At 40.6% G+C, this 26,007-nt stretch overlaps 1 long non-coding RNA gene across 1 annotated transcript in view; it reads right to left on the bottom strand.

Moving 5' to 3' along the window:
* Window positions 1–25,738, bottom strand: part of LOC132816667 (uncharacterized) — a 41,943-nt gene extending 16,205 nt beyond the window's left edge. Inside the window, exon 1 of the long non-coding RNA XR_009644815.1 lies at window positions 25,614–25,738. This is a non-coding gene — a long non-coding RNA (uncharacterized LOC132816667). The remainder of the gene's footprint in view (window positions 1–25,613) is intronic.
* Window positions 25,739–26,007: the final 269 nt, after the last annotated feature.

The raw sequence follows: 26,007 nt of genomic DNA, 5'->3' as shown, positions 1-26,007 counted from the left end.
TCCCTCAGCAACCTCAGATGGAAACCTCAGATTTATCTGTGTGACTTTCTATGGTCTTTTCTTTATGTATTTTTACCAATTCAATATTTCAGCAACCTCCTTGTTAACCGTATCTTGGGGAAAATTCTCTTCTTTGACAAACACTGATATGAAATACAAATTTAGGACCTTAGACATGATTTTTGCCTTCCATATTAGACCCCCATTTTGGTCTCTAATTTTCCGTACCATTCCTCTGATCTTTTGCTGTCAATATGTTGATGGAGGATTTTGGATTTCTTTTCATGTTAGTGGATGATTTATTTTTGTGTTCTCTGTGTTACAGTTAGAATCTATTATAAAGGATGTTACAGAAAAGCAATTAGAAATGCATAATATGATCAAGCAGAGCGAGCATAGCTTCATGAAGGGGAAATTTCTGACAAATTTGAGGAGATAACAATCAGGATAGATTAAAGGGAAGCAATCAATATAATATATTTGGATTTTCAGAAGACATTTGATAAGACACCACACTTCAGTCTACTTAATGAGAGTGTTGGAGGTACTATGGATAAAGTTGGCTAACTGAAAGCACACAGAGTTGGGATAATTGGGTAATTTCAGGCTGGAAATCAATTACTTGTGATTTGCCACAATTATTTCATGTATATTAATTATGTAATGACTTGGATGAGGAAAGTGAAGTTTGTAAATGACGTAAACAAAGAGAAATTGGCATTGGAAGGAGTCTATCGAGGTTCACTAGGCTGATACTGAGTATGGAGGCACTGTCTTATGAGATGATATTGAGCAGATTGGGCCTGTGCTCATTGGAATAAAGAATAATAAGGGGTGATCTTGCTGAACATCCAAGATTCTTCGGGGATTTTACAGGCTAGATACAGAAAGGTTGTTTCCTTTGTGGGAAAGTCAAAGATTGGAGGGCATAACCTCAGAATAAACGCCTTTATATTTAAGACAGAGATGAGGAGAAATTTCATCTCTGAGGTTTGTGAATTTATGAAATTCTTTGCTACAGAGAACTAAAGAGGCAGGATTTTTGATAATACTTAAGTTTGAGATAGATAGGGAATTGAGGGTTAAAGGGAAAAGGCAGGAAAGTGGAGTTGAGGATTTCAGATCAATCATGATCTCGATACCTGGCAGGACAGACTCAATGGGCTAAATGGTCTACTTCTGTATCTTATAGTCTCTTTGTCTCCCTTGTTTTCTTTTTCAGTTCTCACCTATAATTTATAATGACTCCTTTCAAAATGATCAAACTGATGTCTATCCTACTTTTCCTACTTTATCCCACTCTCTAACTCTTTAATCATCCAGGGGCCTATAGATTTGGTTGCCCTCCCTTTTCTCTTGGGGGCATGTACTTCAACTGTACCTAAACTGTTTTCTTATTAAAGATCATGTTATACTCCTGTTTGGCAAGCTCTGGTTAAGACGTTTTAATCCACATTACTGCTCATCATTCTCCATGACAGACATATGCTCACGAACATCTCCATTTGAACTGATTCATTCCCCAGGACCAGATCCAGTAATGCCTCCTTCTTTATGTGCAGGGAATATTCTCATCAGTAAAACATTCCTGAACACACGTCAATGACTTTTCTCTTCTTTACGTCCAACCCAATCTGTGTTTATGCTCAGATCTTTGTGCAGTTCCAATTCAGTTCCAAATTACACGCCTAATATTTCTCCAGTATTTCATCAGTATACCGTTTGTAGCAGCTTCCATAGTCCTAACCACTAGAATTCCCTCAGTAAACTTCCCTGCCGTTTCAACACTGACACCTACACACACACGAACCTACTCACCCCCAGACACACACCTACACACACACATACCTACTCACCCCCACAAACACACCTACACACAGACATACCTACTCACCCCCTGCGCACACCTACTCAAACACCTACCTAATCACCCCCACACACACCTACACACATACCTACTCACGCCCGTACACACACATACCTACTCAACCCCCGCACACCTACACACACATACCTACTCACCCTCGCACACGCCTATACACACCTACACATACATACCTACTCACCTCCACACACACCTACACACACATACCTAATCACCCCTGCGCGCGCGTACACACACACACACACACACACACACACACACACACACACACACACACACACACACACACACACACACACACACCTACATACACAATAGATTGGGCATAACCTCCTACCTTTTATATTCTATGCTTCTATTCATCAGGACCCAGTTCCCAAATGTTTGATTAACTATGCTGCTAATCTATTTTGCCATTTTGAAAGTTTGTGTCTGACCACCCCAGTTCCCTTTCTTCTTGCACCATGAAAATTATGTCATTTGCTGTTGGTGGGAAGAATTAGGACAGACATTATCAGCTCACATATTTTTTGGTATTGAAATTACTCTATGATTATATGAGTGTCACTCTTCCTCAGAAGAGTTGAGTACATATGCTAAAAGTGAATTAAAAGTACATATTGCTATTATAAAGAAACTGTACAATACAATATATATCTGACAACATAATTACAAACATGCACAGGATAACTGACAAAGTTGCCATCCATTATTTAATTTTGTTTACAGCAGTTATTCTCAACTAGAGATTGGCAACGGATGATATTCAGGGTTGAGAGTTTGGTTTAGAAAAGCATAGCAGTGCAGGCAGCATCCAAGGAGCTGGAGAATCAATGTTCCAGGCATAAGCCCTTCATTAGGAATACTGATGAAGAGCTTATGCCCGAAACGGCAATCCTCCTGCTTCTTGGATGCTGCCTGACCAGCATCACACTCTTAACTCTGATCTCCAGCATCTGCAGTCCTCATTTGCTAATAATAGATAATATTTAATCCAATTCTGAATGTACCAGCATTAAGAATCATCAAATGGAGATGTTGTCTAATTAATATTTCTAGCAGAACAATAGATCCATTCCAACTTGTGAGTATTTATCAGAGAAAACCTTCCTGCTATGGCTGAAAAGCCTGGCAAATGCCCTCCCTAAATCATCCCAAATCTTCCCATCTCTCTTCTGGTCACCTGTCCTATCATCTCTTTATGTGGCTCAGCTTTAAATGTTGACTGATGACATTCCTGTGGAAAGCATTGAGACATTTTAAAATATTAAAATGCTGCATAAATGCAAATTATTGTTGTATTGATGTATAATGGCGTTACGCTTATTAAAGCAAGGAATTTATGGAACCCAATATTCTCTATTTTTCCAGATCTGTGAATTCAACCTTTTGCCTCGAGCTCTCAGCGATTTCATAGAAGGCCAGCCACAGCTGAGTTTACTTTTTGATTTCCATTTACTCTACAGTGCTAGTAAAAATGGTTTGTTACACTTTGTAAAATGGTTGATGCTAATAAAGGCCATTGCTGGCAATGGTTCCTCCTTCCAGGATTTCTTTTCGCAATGCTTCTCTTTCCTTTTCCTGCAATGTTAATCCTGAAACTTCCCTGAATGTACCTCTTAATTCGTTAACCTCATTTGTACCATCTGGAATGGGAATAATGTACATCTGAATATCTCTCTGCGATTCATCTTAACCAAGTGCAGCTTAACATAATAGAATGGCGAATCCTCATTTTAAACCCAGTGCAGTTAATGATTTAGAAATACGTATCACCAAAGCAAAATGCAGCACCGATCTCCAGCCTGCAATTCAGGGTTGCAAGACCTTTTGGGTTTGTACTTTGTTTCTTTGGCAGCATTTATTTTCTGAGTTTTAAAGAAAATTCCTAGAGGATACAATGATACTGTCAGTGCCAGCAGCTGAGTCGCATCATGTGAGGCTGAGGGACCTCCTTGTTCACACTGTGTGAAAGGATTAATGAGATACTTCCCTGCCCAGGCTTAACTCTGATCAATGGACAGATGGATACTGACTGATGCAGCCGCCCCAACACAATAATGCAGAAAGCGTCTGCACTTATAATTCCTAACTAATTAGAGCAGTCATGTGGGTTTAATCTCATCTGGACTTTAGCACCATAATTCTATTGCAGTTCATATTGGAAAATAATTAGAGCCCCTACCTGTGTAAAAATGACAGTAATTTTGCCTGGGTACTCTAATGTATTTGGCAGAATGGAGTTTAATATTTTGGTATCAGTGTCAAAGTGACAGTTCAAGGTCACAAGATAAATATTCTGCAGCACTCTCTTCATTCAGTTCAAAATGCTCTGACTTTGCATGCCATTTTATCCTCTTTACACTATTTTTGGTGTGGTTTTATTTGTATAAAATCCTGGCTTGATTCAGTCTATGAAATTAAACCCCTCAAATAAGCACAACATGAATAAAATGCATAATACACTATCTCAAGTAGCACATCAATAACTGGATGCACTTTGTTGTAATGGAGACATATGCTCCACTCAAAATATTGTGGAATGTCTTTGAACTCTTGCATTTCTTTTCGATAGAATCACATATGTTCCAGAAAGGATGTAAAAATTGGACTCTACAAATTCGAGCATCTAAGCACAGGTAATATCATAAAAAAGGAGTAAGTAAGGATTATACATCTAAAGGATTTGTATGTTTGAACATGGTTTCAAGATGTTCCCATTGACTTTACAAGTTAAAGCATTATGTTGGACAAGATAGATTGGATTAGCTGAAACCCGCCGAGTTCCTTCATGTAACAAGTGACCAGTAACTGCTGAAGACTATAGCAAACGTTATGGCGTAGGTTGCTTTGCAAAGGGAGCTGATTGAAGTGCAGCAATTGCTTCACCATTCCAATGTAAATCATCACAATGTTCAGTGTCAACATATTTAAAATTCAACAGTGCCGGCAAAGAAAAGTCTTGAGCGCTCTTTATTAATGATTCCTTACAAAATTTCAAACCAGTTCAGGTGGAGAAAATTTACAGAAGAAAGTGTCATCAAATGGCTTCCAATGCAAATTAACAAGAGTTTTCAGCAAAATAATTTATGTTTAAGCGATGATGTGGGATAAAAGATGATAATGTGAAAAAAATGTTCCTGTGATTAATTATGGATTTTTTTCTCAGAAATCTGAAGCAGCAACATTATTTGGTGACCATTATCATTTTTGGTGACTTTCGAAATTTCAGATCGGACTGGCTACAGCTGTTAACTATGATGTTTTGATGAAGAAGAGATAATGATTAAGACTTGTCTGATTATGTTGTTCATTTTCAAATTCTGTGAGATTTAACTTATCTTTATTCAAATGTAAAGAAAATGATGCTCACCTGGGAATGAATGCCATATCATAACCTATTCGAAGGAGGATAGTCAATAGCACCAGCAAGCCTTGAGTAGCTTATAAAATTACCTGAGCTTGCAGATTAGATTACTCCTTTGAAATATACGTCAGTACCTGTTATTGTTCTGATATACACTAAATTTCTAGGCTGATTTTAATCAGGTTTTGACTCAATAACATTGCACATTGTAGCGCAGCACACAGAAACTAAATTGTTGGTTGGTTTTCAGTTACTTTGAAATGAATTGTCTACCTGTCTCATCCATTTACACACATCAACTAGTTTATTGACTAAACTTTAGTTGAAAACAACTCAGTGATGAATGTTGAGTTAACGTTTAATTGATGTGTGTTTACACTTACATTGAATGATTAACCATTCTAATTAACTCAAATGTGTTTGAATGTATTTATCAACAACTATTTTGTATCGACTGGTAGAAATGAAGGAACAATTATTGTATGTTTTATTAATATTTTATTCTCAAGTTATATATTCAACTAATTTCTCCTCATCCCCTCATTTATACCTTCTGCTAAGATTCTTTGGTTGACAAAACTTACAGAGTACTTAACATATTTGCTGAATAAGTAAAAAAGTTTCAATTGTTTTATAGGGCAAATGCTGTGCTTATATAAATAAGTTATTAAAAAGGTGACAATGAATAAAAGCAACACTTTGTTCCCACTGTAATCATTTTAATGGCACATCTGTCACATAGATGTCAGGACTCCCAGTGATATGACATTTACATTACACAAAATGGATCTGTTAGAAATCTGCCAAAGTAAAAGTCACAAACACCTTCCAGTAATGATTACAATAAATCACAGAGCCCAGGCAGAAAGTATGGGTCAGAAGAGTGAATACATAAATTGTATGTTCCCTTGGTTGACCTTTTGCTCTAAAAATGCAAATAGTCATCATAAGGGATAGGGTGAGAAGGCAGTTTTATTCTGACATATTGGCATCTTCAGGTCATATCCATATGTCTGGCAAGACTTTAGCTTTAAATCAACTGCTTAGTGAAAATGCATCGAGTTTTATTGGCCTTTTGTTAAGAACACTGTTAAGCCAAAAAAAATTCCTTGTGTCTTGCAATGAGACAATTTTATTGGCAGCAATTTAAATACAACCTGCAGATGACTCAGTATTGCTAATATCAAGGCAAAGCTCTGCTTTGTTACTTGAAATTTTGTCAGTTCATTAGTCCTTCATCCATTAAGTTCCAAAATGTACTTTGTGAAAACATTTTTTATGATCCGATTGAGATTCTAAAGCTGGAAAACCAACAAAGAATTAAACATGATTTATGTATGTGTTCAACTGTGTGTATCTGTGTCTCTACATTTATATCTTTAATTTTGTGTATTAATGTATATGTTTATATATATATTTATGCAATAGTGGTGGAAACCTGCTGGGTGCTTGGTGTGATTCTGTTGCACCAGTAGTTTAATCCGAGCAACAGAAGGATGAAGTCCTCAAGTGGTAATTAATTCCTCAGTTAAGGACCTTATTTGACACACTGATATGTTGACTGCCTGATGGCACCCAAGCCACTGACGAAATTGCATTGGACAAAGAGCCAGATGGGATAGATCATTCTTCCAGGATGTTGTAGTTAATATAGCCATACTTGAATCATAAGTGTAGAGATCTGCATGTTAGTTGATTATTGCACAAAGTCTAGAACTTAGTGGACGGCATGGTGGCACAGTGGTTAGCACTGCTGCCTCACAGCACCTGTAGACCCGGGTTCAATTCCCGACTCAGGCGACTGACTGTGTGGAGTTTGCACGTTCTCCCCGTGTCTGCGTGGGTTTCCTCCGGGTGCTCCGGTTTCCTCCCACAGTCACAAAGATGTGCGGGTCAGGTGAATTGGCCAAACTAAATTGCCCGTAGTGTTAGGTAAGGGGTAAATGTAGGGGTATGGGTGGGTTGCACTTCGGCGGGTCGGTGTGGACTTGTTGGGCCGAAGGGCCTGTTTCCACACTGTAAGTCTAATCTAATCTAATTAAACTATTTGACACTCTTCAGTTACTGCAGCGTCTATGACCAAATACAGCAAGACCTGGACAACATCTAGACACGGACTCTTAGTTTGCAAATAGCATTCACACCACACAGGTTCCAAACAATGACCATCTTCAACAAGAGAGAATGCAACCATTGCCCCTTGACATTCAATGGTGTTACCATTGCTGAACTCCCACTATCAACATTCTGGACTAGGATTACCAGCAACTGAACTGGACAAGCTGTATAAATACTGTGGCTACAAGAGCCAATCAGAGACTATGAATCCTGCAGTAAGTAACTCACCTCCTGACGGACACCTCTACCTATTGCCCCCTCGACCATGACCCCACCTCCCATCACCAAACCATCATCTCCCAGACCATACAGAACCTCATCACCCCAGGAGATCTCCCAGCCACAGCTTCCAACCTCACAGTCCGGGAACCCCGCACTGCCCGGTTCTACCTCCTTCCCAAGATCCACAAGCCTGACCACCCTGGTCGACCCATTGTTTCAGCATGCTCCTGCCCCATTGAACACATATCTACCTACGTCGACACTGTCCTATCCCCCCTAGTCATTCGAGACACCACCCAAGCCATCCACCTCCACCAAGACTTCTGTTTCCCCGGCCCCGAACACCTCATCTTCACCATGGATATCCAATCCCTCTACACCTCCATCTGCTATGACCAGGGCCTCCAAGCCTTCCGTTTTTTCCTCTCCAGACGTCCCCAACAGTACCCTTCCATCGACACTCTCATTTGTTTGGCCGAACTGGTCCTCACGCTTCACAATTTCTCCTTTGAATCCTCCCACTTCCTCCAGACCAAAGGGGTAGCCATGGGCACACGTATGGGCCCCAGCTATGCCTGTCTCTTTGTTGGCTACGTAGAACACTTGATCTTCCGTAATTACACCGGCACCACTCCCCACCTCTTCCTCCGCAACACTGATGACTGCATTGGCGCCACCTCGTACTCCTGCGAGGAGGTTGAGCAATTCATCAACTTCACCAACACATTCCACCCTGACCTTAAATTTACCTGGACCATCTCTGACACCTCCTTCCCCTTCCTGGACCTCTCCATCTCCATTAATGATAACCAACTTGACACTGACATTTTTTACAAACCTCCCAACTCCCACAGCTACCTGGATTACACCTCTTCCCATCCTACCTCTTGCAAAAATGCCATCCCGTATTCCCAATTCCTCTGCCTCTGCTGTATCTGCTCCCAGGAGGACCAGTTCCACCACAGAATACATCAGACGGCCTCCTTCTTTAGAGACCGCAATTTCCCTTCCCACGTGGTTAAAGATGCCCTCCAACGCATCTCGTCCACATCTTGTACCTCCGCCCTCAGACGCCACCCCTCCAATCATAACAAGGACAGAACACCCTTGCTGCTCACCTTCCACTCTACCAACCTTTGCATAAACCAAATCATCCACCGATATTTCCACCATTTCCAAAAAGACCCCACCACTAGGGATATATTTTCCTCCCCACCCTTTCTGCCTTCCGCAAAGACCGTTCCCTCCGTGACTACCTGGTCAGGTCCACGCCCCCCCCACAATCCACACACCCATCCTGGCACCTTCCCCTGCCACCGCAGGAACTGTAAAACCTGTGCCTACACCTCCTCCCTCACCTCTATCCAAGGCCCTAAAGGAGCCTTCCACATCTATCAAAGTTTTTGCTGCACATCCCCTAATATCATTTATTGTATCCGTTGCTCCTGATGCGGTCTCCTCAACATTGGGGAAACTGGGCGCCTCCTAGCAGAGCGCTTTAGGGAACATCTCCGGGACACCCACACCAATCAATCACACTGCCCCGTGGCCCAACATTTCAACTCCCCCTCCCACTCTGCCGAGGACATGGAGGTCCTGGGCCTCCTTCACCGCCGCTCCCTCACCACCAGACGCCTGGAGGAAGAATGCCTCATCTTCCGCCTCGGAACACTTCAACCCCAGGGCATCAATGTGGACTTCAACAGTTTCCTCATTTCCCCTTCCCCCACTTCACCCTAGTTCCAAACTTCCATCTCAGCACTGTCCCCATGACTTGTCCGGACTTGTCCTACCTGCCTATCTCCTTTTTCACCTATCCACTCCACCCTCTCCTCCCTGACCTATCACCTTCATCTCCTCCCCCACTATTGTAATCTATGCTAATTTCTCCCCACCCCCACCCTCCTCTAGCTTATCTCTCCACGCTTCAGGCTCTCTGCCTTTATTTCTGATGAAGGGCTTTTGCCCGAAATGTCAATTTCACTGCTCCTTGGATGCTGCCTGAACTGCTGTGCTCTTCCAGCACCACTAATCCAGAATCTGGTTTCCGGCATCTGTAGTCATTGTTTTTACCTCCTGAATCCTCACAGCCTGTCCAGCATTTTCAAGGCACACAAGAGTGTGTTGGAATACTCATCACTCACCTGGATGAATGCTGCTTCAACAATACTCAAGAAGCTTGTTACCATCTTGGACAAAGTAGCCATTTGATTGGCACCCCATCTAACACCTTCAACTTTCACCCCTTCCTCCACTGATACAATGAAGCAGCTATCTACAAGATGCATTGCAACAATGGCTCTGTCGACGGCTACTTCCAAACTCCTGACCTCTACCATCTAAAAGAATAATGGGCAATAGATACACAGAACATCACCACCTGTAAACCACACTCAATGCTGGATTGGAACTGCAATGCCAAGCATTCACTGTCACTGGGTCAAATCATGGAGTCATAGAGTTGTACAGCACGGAAACAGACCCTTTGGTCCAACTTGTCCATGTCGACCAGACATCCCAACCCAATCTAGTCCCACCTGCCAGAACCCGGCCCCTATTCCTCCAAACCCTTCCTATTCATATACCCATCCAGATGCCTTTTAATGTTGCAATTGTACTGCCCTTCATCACTTCCTCTGGCCCTTGGGACTCCCATCGTAACAGCGCTGTGAGTGTAGATTGAGTGCAGCAGTTCAAGAGCACAGTGCGCTACCACCTTCTCAATTGCAATTAGGACCAGGTAAAATGTGCTGACCTCACCAGTGATGCCCACATTGCCACTAATGAATTAAGGAAGTGCATGTCTCTGTGCATATTTGCACATGTTTTTGTGTGTGTTTGACATTGTCCTGTTTGCGGGATTAAGGACAGGTTACTTGTTACATCCAGTGCACGGCCAGCCAGCTGCCTACACGCTCGTGTCCCCACTGGAATTTCAAAAGTGGCAGGGGTGGCAGTGAGTGGCCTTTAAAATGCCAATTAGTGTCTCTCTTTAAGGACATCTTGCTGCTAGGAGTTAATCGCTGGTGGGAAAGGCTCACACCAAACAACCAACTCAGCAGGTTTTCAGTCATGGATGATGGTAGGCATGAGGGAAGGTCCCTTTTTAATATCCCAACTGTACCCACTGAAGCATCCCTAAAAGTTATACTCCTGCCTCCTCCTCCCAACCCCAGCTTTCCCTCCTCTTAGGGGTCTGTCAAACCTTATCCATCAATTCCCCTATGGCACCCAGCGAGACCCTGAAAAACATGACCCAAATGCTGTTCCAACTATGCACACCTCAGTCCCAAAGTATTGGGGAGTTGCTGGCCTTGGATTGGAGTCAGTTGTCTGAGGTAGGACTTGATGTTCCTGACGGACAGAAATCCTATCTCCTGCAATTCAAGAGGCAGTTAGTTGAACCTTTAATGTAGCTTCTGGCTGCCATTTGAGTTTTTGTCTGGAGAATGGGCAGATACAATGTGACATTGTGCAGAGATTATCCTTTTGTGAGGTGCGTGTATGCGTGCGTTTGTGTGACTATGTCTGCATGTGTATTCGTGTATATTATCTATTTACCTGTGTTTGTCTGTTTCCCTCCTTGAATCTGTGTAGTGTTGAATCAAACAGCGAAAAGCGCCATCTGCTGTCCAGAAATATGCTGCTAAAGACTTTAGTTTTCTGATTCAAAGCACTGGCCCAAACTCTTCCAATATGAAGCTAGGGCTCTGAGTCAACTTGATTGACTATTTGATTTTTTTTATTGTCATGTGTACTGAGATACAGTGAAAAACTTTGTTTACGAACAGTACTGTCAGATCACAGTAAGTAAGAATGTACAGGTGAAAAAGACATAAATAGAGGCTTACAGGTTACATTGCTTGTTAAGGCTAGAGAGATCATTCATCAGTCTAATAACAGCTGGGAAGGAGCTTTCCTGAACCTGCTGGTGCATGTGTTCAGGCTTCTGTATCTTCTGCCTGATAGAAGAGGTTGCTGAAGACTATTACTGGGGTACAATGGGTCTTTGAGGATGTTGGCAGCCTTTCAATGGCAGTGAGCCATGTAGATGGAGTCCATGGATGGAAGATTGGCTTCTGTGATAGTCTGGGCTGTGCACACTATCTTCTGTAGTTTCTAACAGTCCTGGACAGAGCAGTTGCCATAACAGGCCATTATGACCTGGACAGTATGCTTTCAATGATGCCTCTGTAGAAGTTGGTGAGTGTTCTTATGGACATTCCGAATTTCCTGAATGACCTGAGGAAGAATAGGCACTATTATGCCTCCTTGATCATCGCATCAACTTGGGAACTCGAGGACAGGTTATATCTTACCACCCTCTCAACCTCAGTTCCATTGATATAGATGGTGGCGTATTCTCCTTTCTTTCTGGAGTCAATGATCAGGTCTTTAGTTTTGCTAACATTGAGAGAGAGGTTGTTCTCATTGCATCATATCACCAAGCCCTCTATTTCCCTTCTGCATTTTGACTCATCATTGTTAGATATCCATTCTATTCTTGTGATGTCATCAGTGAACGTGTTGATGACATTCATTTGGAATTCGGCAATACAGTGGTAGGTGCACAGGGAGTACAGTAGGAGGCTGAGAATGCATCCTCAATCATGGAGAGTTTAAACTTTCAACTGGTAGTTTTACCACTGCTCAGACTGCTCCGTGATTGCTATGAAAGTGTGATCAGATGGTCGGGATCCAGATTTCCACATGGAGCTATCTGAAGCTTTTCAAAATATGTATAAAGTTATAGTTTCTCTAAATAAATTAGCTGGAGCATGCGTGCACAATGCAATGTCAAGCGACAACATCCATGGCAATATCCACCGGTCACTATTCACCGATGTTCACCATCACCCTTCCAGCAATATCCTGCCCATTAACTTTGTGGCCAGTGAAATCTACCAAAGATATCCTGGTAAAACCTGTTGATCCCTTTCTGATTTTGTTGTTTCCACGTTAGAAGTATTTGGCATATGATTGTAGTACCATTATTGGAGAAAGTGAGGACAGCAGATGATGGAGATCAGAGTCGAGAGTGTGGTGCTGGAAAAGCACAGCAGGTCAGGCAGCATCTGAGGAGCAGGATGAAGGTCTTATGCCTGAAACATCAATTTTCCTGCTCCTCGGATGCTGCCTGATCTGCTGTGCTTTTCCAGCACCACAATCTTGACTGTGGTATCATTATTGTCTTAATACAAAAGGAATATCAGCATTAACTGCTTTACAGAACACTTTTGCTGTCAGACCTTCTGAGCATCAAAGCCAAATTGATGATTTGTGATTGCTTTCATAGTGGTCAGGTTATTTTTGGTGATTGGTGGAAACAACTGAGAAAACTGGATCTACACTTAAAGGAGTTTAGAAAGATGAGGGCAAAATCTTGTTGAAGCAGAACACTGAGACACTTGGATAGAATGGAACTGGTGAAGATATTTCCACCAGTAGGAGAGATTAAGTCACAAGGTCACAGTCTTCGAGTGAAAGAGTGACTTTTTGGAAATGAGATGAGCAGGAATTTTTTCAGCTAGCAGGTGGTGAATCTGTGAACTCATTGCCACAGAAGGCTCTGGATCCAAGTCATTGAGTGTATTTAAGACAGAGATCAATGGGTTCTTGATGTGTTAGGGAATCAAAGGTTACAGGAAGAAGGCAAGAAAATTGAGCTGAGCAACATCAGCCATAATCGAATGGCAGTCAGATTTGATTGGCCGGATGGCCTTATTCTGCTCCAATATCTTTAAAATTGGTCTAGAAAGCACGGATTACCTTATGATATTAATGGTCAACCACATATCCATTTTAGATCAGAATTAATCAGGATCCATTCCAGTCATTGCCACACACAATTGACCCTAAGTGGTCTTCTGAAAGTGAGTGCCCAATTGTTTCAATAAAAGTAAAATACTTGAATGCTGGAAATTTAAAATAAAAACAGATAATGCTGGAAAAGCAGAGCAAGACTGGCAGCATTTGTTGAGAGAATCAGAGTTAATGTTTCAAAACTGATATGACATCTTCGAAAGTTATTCAAATTGGCATAACTGATCTTTTTTTTAATAGAATTCCTATAGTGTGGAAACAGGCCCTTTGGCCCAACACGTCCACACTGACCCTCCGAAGACTAATCCACCCAGATTCATTTCCCCCTGCCCCATATTTAACCATGACTAATGCACCTAATCCCTGAACAAGATGGGCATTTTTAGCTTGAGCAATTCACTGAACCTGCACATCTTTGGACAGTGGGAGGAAACCAAGGCACCCGGAGGAACCCCACACAGACACAGGGAAAATGTGCAAACTCCACACAGACAGTCACCCGAGGCTGGAATCAACCCCAGGTCCCTGGCGCTGTGAGGTAGCAGTGCTAACCACTGAGCCGCTGTGTTGAGGTGGCTTTCATTTATTATCATTTCTGTTTTTATGTCAGGTTTATTCCTCACACCCAGAGGCGCGGAGGTGTTTAATGTGAGCTGGGGTATTCCTGATTGTTTTGTAGCCTCTTAATCCATTTAACTCATCTGTTTTCTTCCTGCATGCTGCCTTCCTGTGAGCAGTTAGGCATGGAACAAATGCCTTGTTGATCATCTGGATTAATCTAGACTGTGTCTTGGTCAGACAGCTTTTCCTTGTCCCTGCTATTTTCTTGAGTAATCAGGGAAAGTGTTCATGAAAATCTAAAATTAAACATGATTTTGGTTCGAGATCCCCATATCATTTTCTTCTTTGCTTGCTCCAAAAATCATGTTCTTCAGAGTAATGTTCAAATCCAGCCTGATAAAACTGGAGGACTTCTTTTCATGAGTTGAAGGACAGGGATGTTCCTTCATGGTTCATTAAAAATAACCTCAGCCAATGGCTTCCTGGGCCATCTTATCCTCCCCAAGCATGGCACTATCCATCTGGCAACTCGGTGGAAGCTGTTCTTTCTCCGAAGGCCTGAATCCTGCGAGTTGTTCTGTTTGGCTTCCTCCAGCTCGCCTGACAAGCTTAACTATGGCAGGGGCCTTAAAAACCTTCATGGAAGAGAGGTTGTGGTGGGAGTGGACACTTCATCATTGGAATGGATAGCTGACCAGAATCTCAGCTTCTAGCATAATGTCCAGGTACGTAAAAGAAACTGTGACTTGGGCATGAAGGAGATCAAGCATTTGGGGTAAGAAAGTATAGTTGATTTGGAAGATCAGCGATAACCTCATTGAATATTGGAACAGTCTTGATGGACTAAATAGCCTACTCGAGCTCCTATTTCTAATCCATATTCTTATGTAGTGGTTTCAGAAGTGTATTAGATTAGATTATTTACAGTGTGGAAACAGGCCCTTTGGCCCAACAAGTCCACACCGACCCGCCAAAGCGCAACCCACCCATACCCCTACATTTACCCCTTCACCTAACACTACGGGCAATTTAGCATGGCCAATTCACCTGACCCGCACATCTTTGGACTGTGGGAGAAAACCGGAGCATCCGGAGGAAACCCACGCAGACACTGGGAGAACGTGCAAACTCCACACAGTCAGTCGCCTGAGGCGGGAATTGAACCCGGATCTCTGGCGCTGTGAGGCAGCAGTGCTAACCACTGTGCCACCGTGCTGTTGTTGTAGCTGAAAATGTGTTGCTGAAAAAGCACAGCAGATCAGGCAACATCCAGGGGACTGGAGATTCGATGTTTCGGGCATAAGCCCTTCTTCAGGAATGTAGGTAAAGTTCTTGGAACAGAATTGAGCATCTTAGCTGATTCATTGTTATTTTTAGAGAAAAGAAACTACTGACCTTAAATGGATATGCAAAGTTACAGAGTGTCTTTTAGTGGGAGAGTTATACATTCTGTATTATGTGGCCCCTCTCTCTGTACCACACATCACATTCTCTGATTTACAATATGTATCTTCATCGGAAAGCTGTACTGGATCCTGACTAACAAGATGGTAGTTAGAAGACTTCAATCAATATCACATTATATAATCAAGACAGAAAGTAGTTTTTTTAAAAAAGTCATAACTTTAGTTAATACTGTTGTTCACTTGACACCATCAAGATAACTTGGGTATATATTAATATCATAAAGGGAGTCATTCGCTTTGATTACCAATCAGTCATACCTTGCACAAAGAGAAATGCATTTCTTTTTGTATCCTTTTTACATAATTGCCATTCAATTGATTCAGCAAAAGATCTGCTGAGCAGTTTTACTGGTGTACTTTGTCTCTCTGATTTCAATAAAATGAATACAGTGTATAGTTATTCTCAAATGTGACAGCAGATGGATGGCCCATTATTCTTTTCATGATGATGAAGAAAATTACAAAAGTAGGTTAGAAATGAGGAGAAACTTCTTCAAAGGATTATGAATCTTTGGAATTTTTTAAAACTCAGGTTACAATGCATGTTCAGTCGTTCAGTCTACCTGGAGATAAAGACAGATCGAGTTTTGGACATAAAGTGAAATAGTGAATATGGGGATAGCGTGGAAGCTGGTGTTGAGATTATGGGTCAGTCACATTCTTGTAGCATAGCAAACCACTTTTAAAGGGCAGAATGACTGACAGTGATTTTATTTAATTTGTTCTTATGTTTAAAAGAAAATGCTATGTCGGGTCTCGACTGAAATGATAATGCTCCAGATATTTGAAGGAGTAGCAATCACAGTCAGCTTGGCACTCTGCTTCTTTCCTTTCTCAGTTAGTACAGAACATGTCCAGCCTGATAGCAGTACTGGGAACATCTCAGAGCAAGAGATGAACTTGGGATGCAATTGTCATTGTGCCAACGTTGTAATAGAAAGGAGGTTCTGCTGATGAAGTTTGAATAGTTAAGAGCTAAATTAAAGGCAGAAACTCCAAATAATAATCTTGGGATTATTACCCAAGGCACAATAACTTGTGGATGCATTTCTCAGCCTCACCTGACTGTGGTTGTTTGACACTACTTTGGCTACAACAGTGAGGCCTGTGCCTCCCCATTGGCCTCGTTGGAAACAGCACAATCTTTTGACAGTGGCTAGTCAAAGGACCTAATAAAATTGTAAGATGGTGAGAGATCAGGACACCAAGAAGTGCAATGTGTCACCCTCAGAAAGTGTTACAGATGGAGGCGTTACAGAAGTCCAGACGGGATATGTCCTGGATAAAAAAATCCTCCCCACAGGTGGGTATGTGGTACTGCTCTGTGAAAAATGCCGATGCCGCATAAGTTCCACCAAGACTATCTGCACTGGCAAGAAGTCTGTCTCTGCACAGACGTTAGAGATGGAAGTTTTAATCATAAGATTGAGATCCATTGCTTATGTGGACTCAGGCTCAGGAGACAGCCCAGCAGGATCAGTAGTACCAGTAGATGCAGACAAACCTGTGATAGGAGAAAACATTTGGCTGTCCCATCCAACAGAGACTTCCAACACCATCAAGATGCAAATCTTCCATAACAGATGTTTTGAGGATTTGGGAAGGATAACTTCGACTGAAGAAGTTGATATTACTTTCAACGATGAGATATGCAATATGAATAATAAAATCCCTACAGTACAGAAAGAGGCCATTTTGCCCATTGAGTCTACACAGCCCCTCCAAAGAACATTCCTTCCAGACCCACTGCCACATGACAGCTAATATGGAACCAGTCATCAAGCCAACATATGACAATACTGCTGTTAAGAGGACGTGATGTAATACAACACTGATGGATTATTTGGCACACAATGTAAATCCTTTCTGATGACAGCAGGGACTTTCTGTGCCCATATGGCTGAGATATATCAGATCAAGAAAGTCCAAACAAAGGGCTCCAAGTGTAAGGAGAATGGAGGATATCATACAATATCCTGTCATTATGCTAAATGTAAGGTTGGGGTACCTGCCAAACAACTCAGGACCTATGCATGCTCTAAGTGCAAGTTAACATTCTTACCAAACATTGGCCTCCGCCAGCATTAGGTATGAAATTTAGAATACTTGGAGTCCCGGAAGTTAATGCAAAGCCAGGAGGGAGAGGATAAAAGTGGACCCAATAAGAAGTATATCTTCGTCAAGAGCTAGAACAGCAATTTGCAAGTCATTTAATAATAAATATAAAGATTGCTAGCATTCTTACCATGAAAACATCAAAGCAAATTTCCAACAATTGCAGAGTGTTGCAGACTATCTGAATGGGAGCCCAATCATCAACATCTGTTAAGACTGAAGAAGATATCTCAGAGGTTGGTCAACGTGTCAAAACTGGTATCCAGATGAGGTCAACCAAGGAAAAGAAAGGATAATTCAATCTCTTGCCTTTTATCCTAAACTCTGAAACTGATGATCAATTAACTGAAACTGAAGAACTATTAAATAAGAAAGGTAACTCCAAAGTCAGCATGGGGATAGGGCTTATGGAAAGCATTGCTGATCATTATTAACTGGACAATCTCACAAAATGAGTCCCAGGCCAGTAGAATGTAGTTCAAAAAAGAAAATGAGATGGAACTGAAAAGAACACAGATGTAAAGAAATAATTTGCTGGTAAAAAGGCATGGTTCGGAGAAACTCAATTACTCTATACTGTAAGTATAACGGGCATCAAATAGCTTGTCAGATTATGAGAACACCAGCCTTAACTTTATGTCCTTTTTCTCAGGAGAAGCTCCATTACAATTTCAATACAAAACTTGATGAACAGCAAGACAAATCTGAGTCAATGTGTCCCATTGAGGAAGAAGAGGCTAATTTGGCCATCATGGAGATAGACCCAAAGAGTGCAGCTGGACCAGATGGAATAAAATTGGACAATATTCAGGACATTCATGAAGGGGATACCACATGCTTGCCCAACTCTTCTCTTTGTGGTTAGAATTTCCCTAAAAAAAGGATCTGATTGTCCTAATTACAAAAATAGAAGATATGGAATACCTGACAAGCATCCATTGCTGGGGACCCATTATGATTGGCCCAATGCTATTTGACTTCTTTACTAAAACATGACTGAGCAATGTAGTCAGCGTAAACTCGAGGCAAAAGGGATTTTAAGCAGGGACCCCAGGATGCAACGAAAACATCGCAGTCCTGGAAAATGTCATTAGAAGTGCCAAAAAGAATAGAAAGGCCCTTGCAGTTATACTTGCTGATCTTGCAAAGGCATGCAACTTGATAGGACATAAATTACTAATAAAGGCTCTCTACCGTGAGTCTGTCTTCCAAAAACAGTTATACAATTCATCAATGGCTTAAATACACAATACAATTGTAATTGAAGATAATTGATCAAAAGCAAATCCAATAAAAATTGGAAGGGGAGTTTGGGGGTCCCTTTGCTTATCTCCAATTCTCTTTAACACTGCCTTGCATCAGTTACTGTGCACTTCAGAAGAAGTTAACTCAGAATATATATTACATTTAACAGCAAAAGAATTAATTGCTCTGCCTTGGCTTTCACAGACCACATTGTGCTTTTGAATGATTCGCATGCCAGAATGATGACAAAACTTAAAATAATCCTAGCATTTTGTGTTAACATTGGTCTTACAATTAATATCTCAAAGCCCAAAGATTTTCACTTTATTCACAAGGGGAAGACCTTTCTATATAAGTATGAAAAGGTTTGCCCATTGAAATGTGATAGTATTGATTATATCCCCCCCCAGGAGAGGTGGAGTGGTAACTCAGTGCCTGAATCAATCTATGAAGTGGCATGGCGGGGGTAGATTTTGGTGGAGAAGTTTTAGAACTTGATTGCTAACTTGGATTTGGCTGCTCACCAACCAATTCAAAAGGTCAAACTCTTAAAAACATATCGTTCCCAGGAGGTATTATCACTTAATCCTGACTGAAGCATCTCAAAGTACACTTCATAAACTTAATCTAATTATCTGTAATGCAATCAAACGGTTTCTCCACCTCCCACAACTTATAGCTGATGGCCAGTTGTATGCTAAAAAATAGAATTGGAGGAATAGGCTAAGCTTGAAGTACAAATTCTCATTGCCATTATTCAGAAATGGGATGCACATGATGCATCCAAAAATCTTGTGATATTGGTCTCATTTCCATTCTCTGGTAAGAACAACTTGGATATAGTGAAAAGAATATGAGAATTTAAGGCTCTAAAGAAGACTTTTGTACAAAAACAAGAAACACAAGCTCACAGCAAAATCAGAGGAGTCCATGAATACCATGGTCCTGAAGAAATAACAGCAGAAACAATATCTGTGACTCATTGCGAGACATGGAGATACTGAGAAATGGTCAAATGTTTGGAATTCAAAAGCCATTGTTCTCAATTCAGTTAATATAAAAATGATTCAGTCTCAAATACTTAGATAAAATCATCATGTAATATCAAATCATTAAGATTGATTGATGGTTTACTATTACATTGTAATCTATATCTTACTAGGACCATTCTACCTACAGGTAGACTGTACATGCTTAAGGAGATTCATAGATGTGAGGTCTTACTGGAGAAGTTAGTTACTATTTTAGGGAACTGTCCATTTGTTAAAAGCACAAAAATCAAATGTCACAACAAGATCATTGCCAAGTTACAGCAATAACGTGAAAAGTTTGTATGGACAATATACATTGAACAATGATTGAAAAACAAAGATGCATTGCTGTGGAAACCAGATCTGATCTTCAAATTTGACCAGTGGTTGTTGATTTCAATACATGATTTGAAGATGATAATAAAGCATTGGAAACTGCTTTGAACAAATGAAGTATAGGCATCTTGGCCAAGAAATCATGGAAATACATGGAGAATCAAACCCAATCACTTCAACTTTGTTATGGTTGTGCGAGGGAAATAGCTTGAATTGAAAACAACCTCACACAGATCCTTGGGATTCAAAGGTTTAAGTCCTTTGCTCAAGAAGTTTCCTAATTTACTATATTCCTGATTCTGGAACACTTAAAAATATTCAGTATAAATTAGGAGAATAACTCCTGTCTAACTTTCTGCCATGTATGACCACCACCTACAATGCTGGAATACAATAGATTGTTTGAGGACGTTCAGTATAGCACAATCACAAGAGATTATAATGGGTGGTTGAGTAAAAAAAGAATACTTACTGTTAATAACAATTTTTATTGGTTGTTATGTATATTATTAAAATTTTTGTTCATGTTTTACAATTAATGTACATTAATCAACATGTAAAATGACTCAGTAAGACTTAGGTGGGTCAATGCAACTAATATACACATCAGATGACATAAATATCCTTGGACAACTAACCAGAATGGCCCTCCATTCTAAGTCTCAGATAGCGCTGAATGTTCATTGCTTAGTGTACTCATCCTTAAATCTTCTGGTGTGGCACTTTTTTCCTGTTCTCTGTAAACACCAATGGTTACCTGCTAGAGGTTTTAACATGTGAACGAGTGACACTAAGACTCACAAAAGGCAATCTCCTGAGTACCCCCCAAATAACTAAGGGCAGAGAATAAATCAAGTGATAATAAGAAAAAGACAGAATTTTAATTGTGAATAATTTTAATTTTCATGTCGGTAAGGATGGTCAGATAGGTAGAGGTAACCTCAAGGAAGAATTCATAGAATGTACTCAGGATAGTTTCCTACAGTAATACTTTGGGAATCTTATCTGGGATCATGCTACTGTGGATCTGGTAATGGGTAATGAGAGAACTTTAATAAATTATCTTAGAAAAAACTTCCCTCTGAAACAATTCATCACACCTCAGTTGAATCGAACATTCATGTTAAGAGTCAAAACTTGTGGTGTAAACATAATTACAGAGAAATGAGGCAAAGTTGGTTGCAATAGACTGGAGAAGGAGGTAAGCAGAAAACAAAAGATTGAATACTCATGGACATGCAAAAATGACTCACAGAAAGGATATTTTCCAGTATAAAAGACACATTCTAGGAAAGAGACAAAGGAAGTTTAACCAAAGAAGTTAAGGATAGAATCAAATTGAAAGAAAAAAAATACTGTCTGGCAAAGATTAGGGTTAAGGTGGAGGACTGAGAAATCAATGAAAGATGAACATTAAAATAACAGGGTGAAAATAAACTTTGAGGGTAAACTAGCAAATATTATTAAAATGGACAGCAAGAGTATATTTAAATATATCAAGAGAAAGAGACAGGCCGAAATGAACATTGTTCCCTTGGGGAATTAAACTGGGGAAATCATGGCGAACCAGGAAATGGCAGAAAATTTAATAATTAATTTGTATCAATCTTCATGGTAGAAGACACAAAGAGCAATGTCCAAAAAGTATAATTAATCACTGGGCAAAGGGGAGAGGAAAAAAACACATTATGAGAGAAAAATACTAGAGAAAAGTATTTGGGTTAAAGTATTTGAGTCTTCTGGTCTTAACGGGATGCATCCAATTTAATTAAAGGAGATGGCTACAGAGATTGTCGATGCATTGGTAATAACTTTCCAAGAATATGTAGATTCTAGAGAAGTCCCAGAAGGCTAGAAAAAAAGCCAAAGCAAAGACTTTATTCAAAAAGGGAATGAGAGGGAAAAACCAGGTCAAGGTATGTCAGTCTGCTTAACATTTGTTATTGGGAAAACAACTAAGCCTTTTGGGCTATGGAAGGTGCATTCTTAACAATCACCAAACAGGTTGACTTATTAGTTTGTAAAGCTTTCCTGTATGCCTAAGAGTGGGAAGCTTTCCTGCCCAGCCATCCTATACAGAGCAAAGGCAAACACTACAGGACTCTTCCCATAAGTGTATATCAATCCAATGGAAATCCATGGTCCTTTGTCAGAAGAAAAGACAAGTAGACTTTTTGATTTAATTACTAATTTTATACTTGATCAATAGAGTTCCACCTGGTGATCAACTGATCACACAATATGTCCCAGCTGTAATAACCTCCAACGTGAATTTAATACTAATACTATGTAAACTTTAATAACCTCCATCATTGACATCGGTCAATTGTACTTTTCATCTCACTCGATCTGACTTCCGTAGCTTCTTTTCCTTACACAGACATGCTTCACCTTTTTCCTCACACTGCCTGTACAGTATTTTAAATTCATTCATAAGACATCAGCATCACTGATTAGGTCAACCTTTATTACTCAGTCCTAATTGCCCTCGAGAATGTGCTCGTAAACTGCTTTCTTACATACGATTGAATGGCTTGTTAGGCCATTTAGACAGGGCAGTGAGAAGTCAATTTGTGGGTCTGGAGTCATGAATACGTCAGACTAGGTAAGAATGGAAGATTTCTTCCTTAAAGAACATTCGGGAACGTAATGGCATTGGGCAACAATCCAGTCTTTTTATGGTCATCGTTACTGATGCTAGATTTACAACACCAGTTTTACCTAATTAACTCAATTTAAATTTAGACTCTTTCACCTTTTTGGTGGGCAACATCAGAGGACTGATCTTCTGGGGACTATTCAGTTTCTAGGTCCAGAAAAATGGAAATGGGCTAGAGACAGGGTACTGCCTCCACTGCAAAATACTGGAATGTTTTGGAGATGTTCAAAGTGAGAGGCCATATCTTCCTGGTAAAGGGTACCTCATTCTGTGCACTGCTCTTTAAATTTTATCCTATACCCGATCACATTGAACATAATTTGGAATGAATTACTGTAAGTTGAAGCTGCTAGCAGTATGGTAAGGACTAAGTGATAGCAGGGACGTTATTAATCAACAATAGGACTTGCAATCTAGCTCCTTGACCAATGATATTTCAGTATTGAAGAAACAAATAATGAAATAATAGAAAATGAAATAGGTGATTTTCAAAAAAAATTATGTACAGAAACAGGAATGTAGCAAGGGAAAGGGATATTGGATTAAGAAAGAAAGGTGCAAGTAAAAGAAACAAGTATTCACTACACACAGAATTTAGACAAAAGAGTTTAAATTGTTCATTTTCTGGACCAGAGGGGATGATTGGCATTATATTACTAATTGTCCCAATGTTAAAAACCTACTTACACTGCTAATTAGGAACTCTACTTTTATGTCATGAGTTTAATGGGCAATTCATTTGCAAAGGTCTTAAAAATATGCAGGAAGTAAGATGTTGTTTGTAAAACGCAAGTTAAATTAACCAGCAAGTTCTGGAGATGCAATTTGTGAAGTGTCTCTAAGTTCCTGAAATAGCTGGCCCATTGGGCATTTTTAAGATGTTGCTATTCTTTCAGGGATATTTGACCCAATGTACTAACTCCAGCCCCTGGAATGAGTCCAGTATAAGTGCTGCAATAGTTAGGCAGCCAGAAAACCCAGATAACTGTGGTTAGGTGCAAACTGATTTCAGAAATGCCAACAGACTTCTCCGTCTTGCAACACCAACCACGTTGATAATGTGTGATATTGTTAGCAAGTTTCAATGTGCTGCTTCTTGATTTTTAAAAAATATTTGTTCATAGAATGTTACATTTATAGTCCATCGCATTTTGCCCAGAAGATAGAGTCAACAATATTTATGTGGGTTTTGGAGTCACATGTAGGCCAGATCAGATAAGGATAGCAGTTTCCTCGCCTAAATGACATTAGTGAACCATGTGGGATTTTCCTGATAATCAGCAATGGTTGCTGAAAATGTGTTGCTGGAAAAGCGCAGCAGGTCAGGCAGCATGCAAGGAACAGGAGATTCGACGTTTCGGGCATAAGCCCTTCTTCAGGAATGAGGAAAGTGTGTCCAGCAGGCTAAGATAAAAGGTAGGGAGGAGGGACTTGGGGGAGGGGCGATGGAGATGCGATAGGTGGAAGGAGGTCAAGGTGAGGGTGATAGGCCGGAGTGGGGTGGGGGCGGAGAGGTCAGGAAGAAGATTGCAGGTTAGGAAGGTGGTGCTGAGTTTGAGGGATTTGACTGAGACAAGGTGGGGGAAGGGGAAATGAGGAAACTGGAGAAATCTGAGTTCATCCCTTGTGGTTGGAGGGTTCCTTGTCTCAGTTAAATCCCTCTAACTCAGCACCGCCTTCCTAACCTGCAATCTTCTTCCTGACCTCTCGGTCCCCACCCCACTCCAGCCTATCACCCTCACCTTGACCTCCTTCCACCTATCGCATCTCCATCGTCCCTCCCCCAAGTCCCTCCTCCCTACCTTTTATCTTAGCCTGCTGGACACACTTTCCTCATTCCTGAAGAAGGGCTTATGCCCGAAACGTCGAATCTCCTGTTCCTTGGATGCTGCCTGACCTGCTGTGCTTTTCCAGCAACACATTTTCAGCTCTGATCTCCAGCATCTGCAGACCTCACTTTCTCCAATCAGCAATGGTTGCATGGTCATCATAATTCCACCCTTATTCTACCCACACCCTAAACTTTCAGCTTCCTAAATCATAAATGTGATCTCTGTTGCATTTTCTAGTTGCCTTGAGAAGATAATAGTGGGTGGTCTTCTTAAATAGCATGGATGCATATAAGAGAACAGAGAAAAACCTATGGCAGGAATGCTGCTACAAGTAGATGAAGAGGTCTGAGAAGAGGCTTGTGAGGATCTTAAGAATGTCATATATCTCTTGGGCCAAATGGCCTGTTTCTGTAATATAAACACTGTGCAATATTTTGTAATGCTAGTTACTTTGAAACAGCTTGATACAACTTAGGAGCTTGCTTAGACACATCACAAGGTGATCAAAAATCAAGGAGAAATATGTTGGGTAGCATTGCTGTTCAGCAATCTAGACACACAAATTGCACTCAAAATTGTATTGGAATTCCAAAGTGAAATTATGGAACACAAAATCTTCCATGGTTTCTGCAATTGGACTGTATAATAGAAAACAGTTCTATATTGTTTCCGTTTCTATGTAAAAGTACTCCTCAATTTATTTCAAAGTGGTGTTTTTAATAAATGACTGGTTCCATCAAGTAATTTGATTTCAAATATCTGAAAATGACTTCAAAAAGCTACACTGAGTCAATTCGTTCTTTCACTGGTAACACAAGTCAGTTTAGTTTTAAATTAAATACTTCATGATACGTAAAAAAAATTCAAACTTGCCCACCAGTACCTTTGCATCTAATAAAAAACTGATTAATTTGTTGATGGGCTCCAAACAGAAGCTATTAATGCAAACTTACCAAGCTAGAAATTTTGATCCGGGGGTGTGATCATTCTGTAGGGAGCGCTGGCTTCCATTGCAACGCTTTTCAGATCAAATCTAAGCATCATGTTAGGCACAAGAGATGGAGGCAAATTGATTTTTTTTTCTCTGTTTCCACTTCTGCCTGCAACAGAGATGGTTTTTAATTTCTTTTCTTATATCCTTTACCTTTTAAAAATAGGTGATGATGGGCTTTCCAAAATCCTCCTCTCTGACCTATCACCTCCATTCACTTATTGTACTCTCAGCTACCTTCTCCTACCCTCCTCTCTGACCTATCACCTCCATCCCCACCCCCATTCACCTATTGTACTCTTTGCTACCTTCTCCCCAGGCACACCCCCCACCTCCCCCAATTTATCTCTCCACCC

Source organism: Hemiscyllium ocellatum, chromosome 6 (genome assembly GCF_020745735.1).
Source record: "Hemiscyllium ocellatum isolate sHemOce1 chromosome 6, sHemOce1.pat.X.cur, whole genome shotgun sequence".
Lineage (NCBI taxonomy): Eukaryota > Metazoa > Chordata > Chondrichthyes > Orectolobiformes > Hemiscylliidae > Hemiscyllium > Hemiscyllium ocellatum.
Note: the sequence above shows the minus strand (reverse complement) of the source record. Positions and strands in the feature narration are given on the sequence as shown.